This window comes from Lutjanus erythropterus, chromosome 2, assembly GCF_056507025.1.
Source record: "Lutjanus erythropterus isolate fLutEry1 chromosome 2, fLutEry1.hap2, whole genome shotgun sequence".
Taxonomy (NCBI): Eukaryota; Metazoa; Chordata; class Actinopteri; order Lutjaniformes; family Lutjanidae; genus Lutjanus; species Lutjanus erythropterus.
Window position 1 is genome coordinate 7518870 of NC_139318.1, and position 12458 is coordinate 7531327.

Below are 12458 nucleotides of genomic sequence, written 5' to 3' on the forward strand. Positions count from 1 at the left end.
GATGGTCTCCTAAAAAAGTGATACAAATGAAATAGTTAATTTCTGAAAATATAAGAAGGTGGTATGTTCATGCAAATAAGCATTTATTCAAGAACATGGACAAATGGTTTAAAAATGTATCGAGAAACCTCAGACAAATACATTAACAGATTAAAGTCAGGCACATGGTATTAATTTGCAACAAAACACAGAACAGTTACTGTAATTATTAACTGAATAATGCACTATACATACACTATAGTGCATAATGGTCACACATATTTATTTAGCAGTAATATACTGAACTCAGTAATTCCTTCAAGAATATTTAAGTAGCTCTTGTGTTATGTTGACACTGAAGCTGTCTACTTCCTCGTTGTTTGACATCTCATAGACCTCACTGCTGTTTGAATAAAAATATTAACAACTGCATCCTTCACATAATTTATGATCTTAATAAAAAGTCAATAGGAAAAGTGCAGCACAGCAGACAGCTGTGTTAGACAAAAGTAATTTAACTGGAGATATATGCTACATGTAACTGTGTGTGTGGTGCTGAAACAGAGAAACAAGAATAATAAAAAGAAAGTCAGAATGATTCATGTAGATTATTACAGCTCTTATTATCAAACACAAACTTAATTATAACTTATCCACACAGCAGTAACAGAGTAACCGGTAATTATATATTGTTTAATACAAGTTTAAGTACAGAAAACTGCAGAAAAGCAGTTTGTTTGTTTTTTAATTATTCTGCTGTCATTGTGTGATGCTTTCTGTCCTGTACTAGATTTTTTGTATGTGGCAACTACACACTACAAACACTTGTCACAAGTTTTGGCCAAACTGAAGTCCTGCTTCACCACTGGAAGAAAGTGAATATTTGGTTGATAACTTTTTATTAATTCATGCATCAAGTTTTTACTAACATGTAATTTCTTTAACTTATTCTTAACTTGTACTGTACTGTTCTATTCCTATCTTATTTGTATCTTTTTGTCTTAATGTGTACAATATTCTTATTTATGCATAATTCTTTAGCTAGGAACATTACCTATGGTATCTAATGGGTTATCAAATGTGCTGTTTTGACTTGAAATATAGCATGATGTCTCTTCAGATTTTCACTATCAAGTGTGTTTTAAGTTGCAGATCAACAGGGAAATGGTGAAATGATAATAATTTGTCAAATTCCCTGTTTATGCGACTTGTAACCAGGAATACAGGTCAGAAGAGAATGACCACACAGTAAATATGGTATCAGGCTAAATCAGACTTTGTGCTAAACTTGGAAAAATGACTTTCAGACAGATGGATCGTTGGAATAATCTAAGGCCCAACCAAACGAGTGGAGACCTTTCCTAACACTGACCCACAGGAATTTACTACACCCACTTCAGACAACACCCCAATGGACCAGCAAGAAGCACACCAGGCCCACAGCAGGCATGTCCAACATCTCATTAAGAAAAACGATGATCCAAAATGCAGACTCACCTTGGCTGAAGGTCATTTCATGGAAATTTCTGTAAAGAATGACAAGTTGCAGGAAATCAACAAAGCTCTGGAGAAGAGACTTAGACAGTTGATAGAAAAGATTAAGGAGGCTGACCAAAACCATCAGGCAGGAATCGTCTTGGACAGCCAAGACTGGGAAGGAAAGGAAAGGTTTAAACTTGAGATGGCATCAAAAGACAACACGATCAGATTGCTTGATTACCAAATCTCTGATCTAGAGAACCGTCACTGACTGCAGAAGGAGCCAGTGGGTAACAACCAGTCACGGAGGAGAGCCAATCATGTCCAGCAGCTAAATAAGAACATTGAGGCTCTGGAACAGAGGCTGAAGGCGTCCAAAAACAGTCTGGAGAAGGCACTTCCAGAGAAGCAGGTTTGGCAGAATAAATGCAAAACCCTGGAGGACAAATTTAATGATGAGATGGCTGAAAAAGAACAGGTGACCCAAGACTATATGTTGAACCTCGTCTTGGAAAATCAAGAATGTCAGGAGCGGTGTCAAGTTCTGCAGCAGAAATTCAAAGAGGAGCTTATGGAGAGAAACCAGAGCTGGCATTTAAGAACAAACCAGCTGGAGGAAGAAAATAAACAACTAACTGAAAAAGAACAGAGCTTGAACACAAAAGTAAACCAGTTGGAGGCAGAAAACAAAGAACTGGCTGAAAAATTGGAGGAAATGGACAGAGCCTCTCAAAAGCTCACAGAGACCACAGACCAGCCGTGTACCAGCAATGTGGAATCTCTCCAGGGAGACAAACCTCAGGATCCAGAGCCTAAAGACATGCCAGAGGAGTCTAGAGAGGAGCAGGTGGAACAGACCAAAGATGAAACACTGGACGCAGAACCAACACAGATGGAGACCAGTGAAAAGGATGAGACAGAAATAAAAATGAAAAAACAGGAGCAGAAGGTGGGGAAGCGCAAGAAAAAGCGGAATTTTCTGAGCCGGTTGTTCAGAAAAAAAGACAGAAAGTGTGACGACGACAGTAACGTGGAGGAGAAGGCTGCTGGTTGTTCGTCTGACGCCCAGTTACAGCTCCATCCTCCTCCACCCCTCACCTGTCCACCTTCATCACACTCCCCCACCCCCACTCCATCTCCTTCACCTTGTCTCTCTTCCTACCTCTCCTCTGATGCCTCCTCCACCCCACCCTCCTCGCCCCCTGCTTCACCCTAACCCCGTCCTCTTCCCATCCTCTCTTACCCCTACCGCCCCAACCCCCAACTGACCCCACCCCATGACTACACATCCCCTTTTCTTTTCTTTTTTCCTTTTCGTGGGTTTTCTCCTGGTGCTCAGGTTTCCCCCACAACATCTAATTCGGTCAATAAAAATCAAATAAAAATTCATTCAATCAACATATTTCTACGTGTTTCTGCTTCTTTGAATAGAGATTTAAGGTATAAATAAGTATGTTAAGACATCATGGTGGCTACAGGTAGTGCTACCTGTCATCAAATATTGGTTTTCTATTTTGATTTCATTGTACAGTATCCTTGCTGATTTTACTTCAAACATCAAGCTTGCTCTCCCTGGAAAATGCATTTCTTACATGCAAAAAAATACGTAGTTCATACAAAGGCAAGTCTTCCTTGAAAGTTGCCTTAATTTTCTTTAAGTAGATCATGCACAATATTTTTCAGTAAAATATAATAGCAATCAAGTTATTACACTTATGATAACTTTTGTATAAAGCTGACAATTTGGTCATTAAATAATAAAAATCAACAGGGTTCAATATCTGCCCCACAGATTTTGAGCTATTGTGTACAAGACAAAATTGTGTTTGATGGTGGTGCTAAAGGTAAATTCAACAAAATTGACAGGGTTTATTGTCTATGCTGACAAAAAATCGACAGTCTGCTGTGGATAAATGGACACAGACATCCCTTGACTCCACCTGTCAACATGGCAATATTTTGAACAACACTTATGAGTCAAACATCAGGTATTAATATGTGTGAAAATGTAAAAAGACCTCTACTCCCGTGATGGCTGTTCCTGTTTGCTTGTCAAGACCTTCATCCTCGGCTTTGCTGACCACGAAGGTGGATGAATTGAGGACCAATGTAGTACCGGCCTCTTAGACAGCGGGAGCATCATCACTGTCAAAAATCTGTGAAATACACCAAAGGGAGTGAAACAGGGTATCTGCAAGAATCCACAAACTGAATTTAGCTTTGACTTTTTAAGACCTTTTTAATACCAATCCAAGCATTACCTGGTCCCAACATTTGGGTTACACAAAAGCATTATACGAAAGCATAAACAGTGTTGATGGGTGAGAAGAAGTCCTTCACATTTGAGGTTTCTCATATTGAGGATGCCATTATGTTGAAAATCTTCTATCTTCTATCTAAAATGTACGTAATAAATCCTGTCTTATAAAGTGAATACATATATTGAAAAATGGTACTTATCTCCAGGTGTTATATAGTACATCTTACTGGACTGTATATATTAATTTGACAAAAATTCTAATTTTTTATTTCTCCTGAAGATTTGATGCATACTTCAGTAGAAACACATATAACAGGGTACCCGCGGGGTCTTAAAAACTTGAAAAAGTCTTAAATTTAATAATTGTAAATTAAGGCCTTGAAAAGGTATTGCATTTTGCTCACAAGTCTTAATGTCTAACTTGTGTTATGAGAGTGATATATACTGAAGTAGTGTAGTAGTTGTATCAACGTCTACATCAGGGCTGTCAAACTCATTTTGGTTCAGGGATCACATACAGCCCAATTTGATCTCAAGTGGGCCAAACCAGTAAAATTAAAGCATTATCTATCAATTATTCTGCAGATTTATTTAATAATCAGATAAGAAATATTGCATGTTCTGCATTTTTTCTATTACATTACTTTTGTTTTATTTAAGAACAATGGTAATATACAAAATAGAAAATAAGACAGATCTATTAAATGAACAACTATAAATTGCTAAAGTAAAAATACTCAGTAAAGTAACTTTACTTTTAATGTAGATTTACTTTTACCGTATTTACTTTACTTTAGCACAAAGGTAAAAGTAGTAAAGGTAGTAATGTCTGCAGAAACTACAAACTAACTCTTTTAACTGAAACAGTCACCAGAATGTTTTGTTAACATGTTAAAATCACAACATTTTTCTTCTGGTAAACCAGTCCCCTGTCCCCCAGAGGACAGGGGACTGGTTTACCAACATGCCACCTTTTTCTCCTCTTATGAGTTTGCAGGTCTGTATTTAGTAATCAAAAAATAACAATAAGAATACCATTAAAGTACAACAACAGCAATAAAAATGTTGATTTTTCAAAAAAGGAAACAATAACATGCAAAATATTTAAATTGTAATTAAGTAAAAACACTAATACAACAATGTAAAAATACCTAAGTAAAGAATGTGAGTATTTTTTCCATCACAGCAGGTCAGTGATCAGTGTTTCAGTGACTCTCTGTGGATCAGTGAATAGTTTTATTTATGGCGGCCGCCACATTAAAAACATCGGCACCATGACATGATTTTCTATTTTTGGAGCTGCGCATCTTTTTCGGTCGTGTCTAGAAGGTAACTCTTTATTTGCACTCTCGCGAGATTTGTGTTCGTAATGTCGACTAAAATAATCAAACTCGCGCGATCTTTCGCGGGTCTAGGGTTCCCTTCTAGACATGACCCTCTGTCTCTCTGTCAAACTACAGACAGCAGACTGTCTGTAAACAACATGATGTTACACTCTGCAGTGTTTCACACAAAGACTTTATTTGTGTGGACACCCAGGTTTGGTTTGTGACCTGTTTTGGTATTTTTATTTTTTTAATCAGTCCGAGAGGACGACGGTATCAGTGATTGATTAGTGATCAGTCTGTCCTCCTCTCCTCCCTCACCTGTTCACTCTGCTGTGAGAAGGTCTGAAAGTTTCTCACAGAGAAACAGACTCTCCTGTTTTACATATAGGCCTCCTTATACAGTTGTTTAATTTTATAAGTGCATTTGGTTGGTGATGATGTCATTAACCATCACGTTAGTTTCTGTTGTAATAAACTCCGTCATTAACAAAAGTCTCCTCCACACGCAGCTTCTCTGCAGTTGGTCTGTGTGTTTCCTGATCAGATAAACCAGCGCTGTAAAGACTAGAAAAGTTGCGCCAGTTAAAATAGAAGCGTCCCGTCAAAATTTAAAATCTATTAAAAATGTATTGGTTTTAGGTCCGGGTCCATATAGGACGGTGTGTGGGTCCGGACTCGGACCGCGGTCCGCCTGTTAGGGACCCCTGCAATAGGGGATTGGACGACTATATTGTCTGTCGATGATGGGCTGAGTCCATCACCGATTGCTTTTTTTTGCCCGATTTTTAGGGCGATATTTGTCATTTTATTTTGCTAATGTAATGTGTGCAGAGTGACAGCCTCTACTCAGCTGACCATGAGTGAGCTGAGCTGGATAACGAGTGAGAGGAAAACAGCCTGCAGAGTCTCTGCAGAGACTTTTTAAACTTTTTCCACGCGGTAAAGTGAGGATTTATTTTGACCAAACCAGAGTTTGTGATTGTTGGAAGAGTGGACAGACTAACAAAGACGTTTTGGTGAGTTTTACATGTTTTTCTGTCAAGTTTAAATGAAATGTGTTTTCCGAGGTGTCAACGAGCCAATTAAGCTTGAATTCATAAGGTGAACAGTTGTATTTCTCCGTTTATAATAGAAAATAAGTGTGAAAACATGTCATTTGTAGACATTTTGTGAGTTTATTTTGTCCACTGGATGTAGTGAACGCACGCAGCATCAGAGGTGGGTAGAGTAGCCAAAAACTGTACTCAAGTAAGAGTATCATTACTTAAGAATAATTTGAGTAAGAGTAAAAAATTATTTAGTGATAAAACTACTCGAGTACTGAGTAACTGCTGAGTGACTTTTGATTTATTGTTTTATGAATGTAATCAAATAGACAAAAATATAAAATAGCAATGAGCAAATTCAGATGTTGCTAAACAATATCCATAACTAAAACAATAAATGAAATCTTTACAAAATAACATAAATTAAGGCCAATTCAGCCACAAGAAATTGTAATAAATCCTTTATTACCAGTTTAGTAGTTTCAAAACGTTCTCTTCTGTCAGACTGTCATTCTTTTTCACAACAACGTTTTTGAAACCAATGCCTTGTAAACTGCACTTGAACACTGTGTTTGAACTCTTCAAACTTTATTTGGAATGAGGTTTAAAGATCAGTGAGCGAGAGACTAGATGTTATGCTGAATGAAAATTAGTAGAACAGATAACATTTTAGTAATTTCAAAACATTCTCTTCATTCATATCATTCTTTTTCACAACATAAAACCTTTGAAACCAATACTTAGGTAACAGTATTGTATGTGAACCCTGCAAACTTTACTTGTAGTAAAAAGTTATGTATAGTAGAGAAGATTGAATGTGTTCTGCTGAATGAAATTCTGTGTGTTTTGTCATCAGAATGGGAGATGTAGACGGCAGACATTTTATTTCAATTGCACATCATTCCCTTACTTGCCCTCCAAACAGCACAATAGGCTGAACAGGCAAAGACTGCATAGAATAAGGCAGCGTGTACATTCAGAGGTCTCTGTGTCCATAAATAGTGTGTGTTTTAGTGAAAATTACCGTAATGTTCGGACTATTGAGCGCACCTGAATATAAGCCGCACCAACTAAATTTAAAAAGAAAAAAAAAAAGTACACATATAGGCCACACTTGTCTATAAGCCGCAGGTGTCCACGTTGTAACATGAGATATTTACACAGAAAGATGGTACGCAGAAAGATCTTTTTAATTTTTTATTAAATAAATGCTTTTTTTCAAACAGTGCCTGTAACACAGCAGTAAAACGGCTGGTTAAAAAAATGCCAAGCTTATAGCAGCAGCTCTATTTCCTTCTTCGACAGCCAGATCAACTGCCTTTAACTTAAAAGCTGCATCATATACATTTCTTTGTGTCTTTTCCATGATGAGGGTGTGTGCATGATGCGCAAAATAACTGTTCAAAACACAATCAAACTAGCGTCTTCCTCAGCGCATTATCGCTTCCACCTGTCTGTCTTACTCTTGCGCTTCTTGCTAGAGCGCCCCCTGGAGGCCGTTTGCCTATAAAAATCTATAGATTAGCCGCATCATTGTTTAGGCCGCAGGGTTCAAAGTGAGTGAAAAAAGTAGTGTCTTGTAGTCCGGAAATTATGGTAGTGTTTTTGCATGTTCTGTCCCAAAAAAAAAAAAAAAAAAAATCACTTTGTGAAGTGACTGTTAAGCTTCAACAGTAGTTGGCTCTCAAGGTTCTTGCAGTGAACCTGTGATGTTTTAGTAGTGAACAGGAGCCCTGCACGACTAAAAAGTCTCTCACAGGCTGCAGACGCTGGAAGACTTCTGGTATTAATAGCTCTCTGAGCTTGTAACTCTTGCCAACCTATTTTTTGCCACACAATATAAACCTAAATGACAATAACATAGCATAAATTTATATATGTCAAGGTCTACTGATTCACATTTAAATTGATACATAAATATATTTACCAGCTTTTAAGATGCTCTCTTTTCTGGTCCAAGATGTTCTGAATTTTTAGCTGCAGCAATCAGCTGAGGTTCTTTCATGATCTCTCCAAAACGTTTTTGGATCCCATCCTGCAGAGCATCAATGAGAGGTCCACACACCTTGCAAGACTCCAGCGTCTTCAGCTTGTCCTGCAACTGGTGAAGTGTTGGCAGCAGGAAGCCCATATGCACAGACATTTCCCCTTGGAGGATGTTAAGGGCCATGGCAACAGGCTTTATTATAGCAGCGTACTCAGCCAAAAATCCCATTTCAGCTGGGTTGAGCCTATAAAGATGTACCGATGAAAATGAGCTTCCGGCTCTTTCTGGTACATATATTTATTGTGCATTGTTCATGTTAAATTAACAAATAAATACAAAATAAAATAACATTTAATAAACTATTTCATTCAAATCAACTACAGTCACACCTACAACTACAATCATGTTACAGTGTCACACAACCATGAAAAGAAAACTAAATTATACTGCAACTTAAGACAGGTGGATTCACCCATTAATCAGCAATGCTGATATCTATTTCATTACTCTTTAACAATGTAAATTCTGCCAACTTACATCTTTATCTTCAATGCTGTGCATACATTACGAATTGCTTTTTCTCCTCGCTCCTTCTGGATGCGCACAATCCTTTCTACAGTGAAGAACAGGGAGCTCCAACGGATCTGATTGAGTCGGAGGAACTGCAATTTGCTTGACCTGCTGGTTTTGTTCCACAGAGCACTGCATTTTGCAAAAGCAGACCGAAACAGTCTCCTGAACATTTCACTGCCAGCTCCTGCAGTAGAGGCATCAATAGTTGATATGAGGTTGAGGAGACGGCATGCACTCTTTTGGCATTTTGGAAGTTGGTACTCAAGGCCGGTGTCATCATTCAAAGTAGCAGACACATCTTGATACTCCACGTCTAACTCACTTTCATCTTCTGACGCATCATCAAGGATGGAGTCTCTCTCCTCCTGTCCATCAGCAACTTCACCCTTTTTCTTTTCCAAGCCATATAATCGAAAGGCCTTCAGGAAGTTTGAGCCGCTGTCTGTTGTCGTCCTGGTCACTTTTTCCCGGATGTGGTACTCAGAATGTATTTTTGTATTTTGCTGCAGCAAGGTTATCAAATGTGTGCGAGGCTTTGACACGTCTACTAGCCAATGCAGTGGAGGGCCTCTCTAGAGAAGTGGGGTCTATCCAGTGACAGGTGACACCTAAGTAAGTACGCTGTCTGGCAGACCAGCAGTCTGTTGTAGCAACATGGTTCACAGTGTTCAACTTTTTGATGATTATGGTCTTCATGTTCTTTGCAGCTTCCTGTATTCTACAGCGCAACGTTTTCCTTGTCATTATTGTACACTGAGGTTTCTACCATAGTCTTAAAGGATGGTATCTCAACCAAAGAAAATGGTTGGCTGGCTTCACATACAAAATTTAGCACGAGCTTGTCAAGTGTTGCCAGTGTTATCCGCCATGGAGGGACAGAGAGGGAATTGGTGATCTTCACATTCTTCACAGGAGGTTCATCAGACGAGGAGGATTTTCGCTTTCTGTGAGACTCTATTAAGTCAGTGTCCCTCGACAGTTTGTTGGGGTGAATGCTCTGTTGACAGAAAAAAATATCAATGAGGCTACAGGGGATCTATCCATTAAAATACACTCATCATCAGATCAAATTCAAACAGAAACTTTATATATGGGAAATATGTGAAACATACCGTAATTTCTGGACTATAGAGCGCACCTGATTATAAGCCTCATCCAGTACATTTTTAAAGGAAAAACCATTTTGTACATACATAAGCCGCACTTGTCTATAAGCCGCATGTGCCCACATTGAAACATGAGATATTTACAAAGAAAGACGGTACACAGAAAGAGTTTTCAAAGTTTTAATAATATACCTTAGCTTTTCTTTCCAAACAGTGCCTGTGACGCGGCAGTAACACAGCAGCAATACGGTAGTAACACAGCACTAAAAGGGCTGGTTAAAAAAACATACCGGTAAAAGTCACTGAGACGCGTCAGTAACATAGCAGCAACACGGTAGCACAGCGAAGTTACATTAAACTTGCGTCTTCCTCGACACATATATTCCACCTGTCTCGCTCTTACCTTTTCTGCTCGAGCGCCCCTGGCGGCCGTTAGAAAAAATGCATAAATTAGCCGCATCATTACATAAGCCGCAGGGTTGAAAGCGTGTGACAAAAGTCGCGGCTTATAGTCCGGAAATTACGGTAATGTTTCATTGCATCATTATATTGTGCCTCATGATGCACTACCTCCACTGGTATAAATAGGGCTCCAGAGCGATTCCATTTAGAAGCCTTTTCCTACAGTTTTTGGTGATTGTGATTAATAGGAGCACCACTGCTAGTTGCAAATATGCACAATTTTTATAATCATTGTAGGCTATATCACATTAATTTCTTATCTGTTCATGTGGAGGCAGATATTTAGTGTGATCGTGTATATGTGTGGTATTTCTGTTTAACTTTTACAGTGAGTTGGCCTGGATGTATTTGAACGTATCTTGTCCTTCTGTAAAACATTTGACAGGTATTTATGACATTATAACAATGCTAACATTAACCTATCCACAGACAAAACTCATCTACAACTTACTGCAATGTGTTTTCTTAAGTTCAAAGTGGGGTTCTTGTAGGCTGAAATGTCTACATGTTTGGGCAGACACAGATGACAGCGCATGATAAAGCTGTTGTTTTTTAAAGTCTGTAAAGTAAACATGGTTTTCATGTAAAGCCGCGAAGAGTTTGTGTACGGTCATGTGACTGCCTGGCTCCGTTTGATTGGTGAAATGGAGTCAAATATCACTAGTGGCTACATTTCATTGGTGAAACAGAGTCATGTGACAGAGCATTTGGCGGAAGTCTTGCTTATAAAACAAACAGATTGTGCATTGAATAACCGATGAATTAAATCCAAGTAACGAGCGGAATGTAGCCCAATGTAACGGAGTAAAAGTTACGTTTCTTATATATATATTAAATATATACTCAAGTAAAAGTAAAAAGTATGTTGCCTTAAATCTACTCTTACAAGTAGAATTTATCCAAAAAGTTACTTAAGTAAATGTAATGGAGTAAATGTAACGCATTACTACCCACCTCTGCACAGCATGCGTAACATACTGAATTTGCCGCTTGCACACATCTCCCAGCTGAGACCCGAGAGGTCGGGAGAAGGTGGGTGGACGATGGTATCACCATCATGCCTCATGCAGCTATTGTGTTTTAAGTATTGTTTATGAAATTAAGTTTTTGTTTTTAAAATTCTGACAGCATTATATTGCATTATTTTATTCATATGCATGCCAGAATAGGGGTGAGATTGGTCTTAAATTTAAGGTAAATTTAAGGGTACTCTGAAGTTACCTGGCTAACTCCCAAATCCTTCTTTGTGATACAGGCAAATAATGACATCAGCCTGGATATATTTTTTTTTTCTTTTGGAAAATATCTGACGAGACTGATGTTGACTTGCCTCATTTCAACTTTGGAAAACGATCTGACTCATGTTGGACAGATCTGAGTTGTCTGTCACATTTCCCACATGACGGTATAGATTCTGTTCTGGACACCTTCTCAACTTCCAAAGAGGGAAATTCACGAGGAAACACTGAATCCTCGTCATACTTTTTTTTTCCCTTTTTTTTAAAATTTAGAGTTGAAATTTTTTGGCTAACGGCAGTTTGAATCCCAAAATAGAAGTGGAGCCTGTAGCTGAAACGTGCACGTGTGTCGTTTCAGTTACTTTACCACAAGCAAAAGCTCACATGCTTGTACTCGTGCGTATATATACACACTGGAAGGAACCGAACACACGCACAGACACACGCACGTAGACACATTGACGGGGAACAATAGATGTAGTGGAGACACCTGCTCGCCTGATACACCCTCCTCCTCCTCCTCCTCCTCCTCTTCATCCTCTCTCCCTCTCCTCCATTAGGATTCAGTCCAGGGCTCGGCTCCGTCTCCGTGAGTAGGTTAGCCATGCGTGTCATGGCGAAATCCAGTGAATGATAATGAACTAAGCAAGTGTGTGTGTGTGTGTGTGTGTGTGTGTGTGAGGGAGGAGGAACGGAGGTGGCATGCTTGCTGAATCACTCCCTCTATCCATCCCTCCATCCACCTATCTATCCATCCATCTATTCCTCCTCCACCTCTTCCTCGTTGGTGGTGTGTCGGCTCGAAGGACGGCCCCCGTGCTCTGACACACACACACGCAGACACACACCTCCGCGATGTGTCACTACCAATTCCACCTGCCTCTTCCCGTCATTCCCCGCTTGCCGCTCCATCTACCTACACTTGCTCTTTTCCCTCCTTTTTTTTCTGTCTTTCTCTCCAACGTCCACCCCTCCTTGTCCTCAAACCCCCCCACCACCA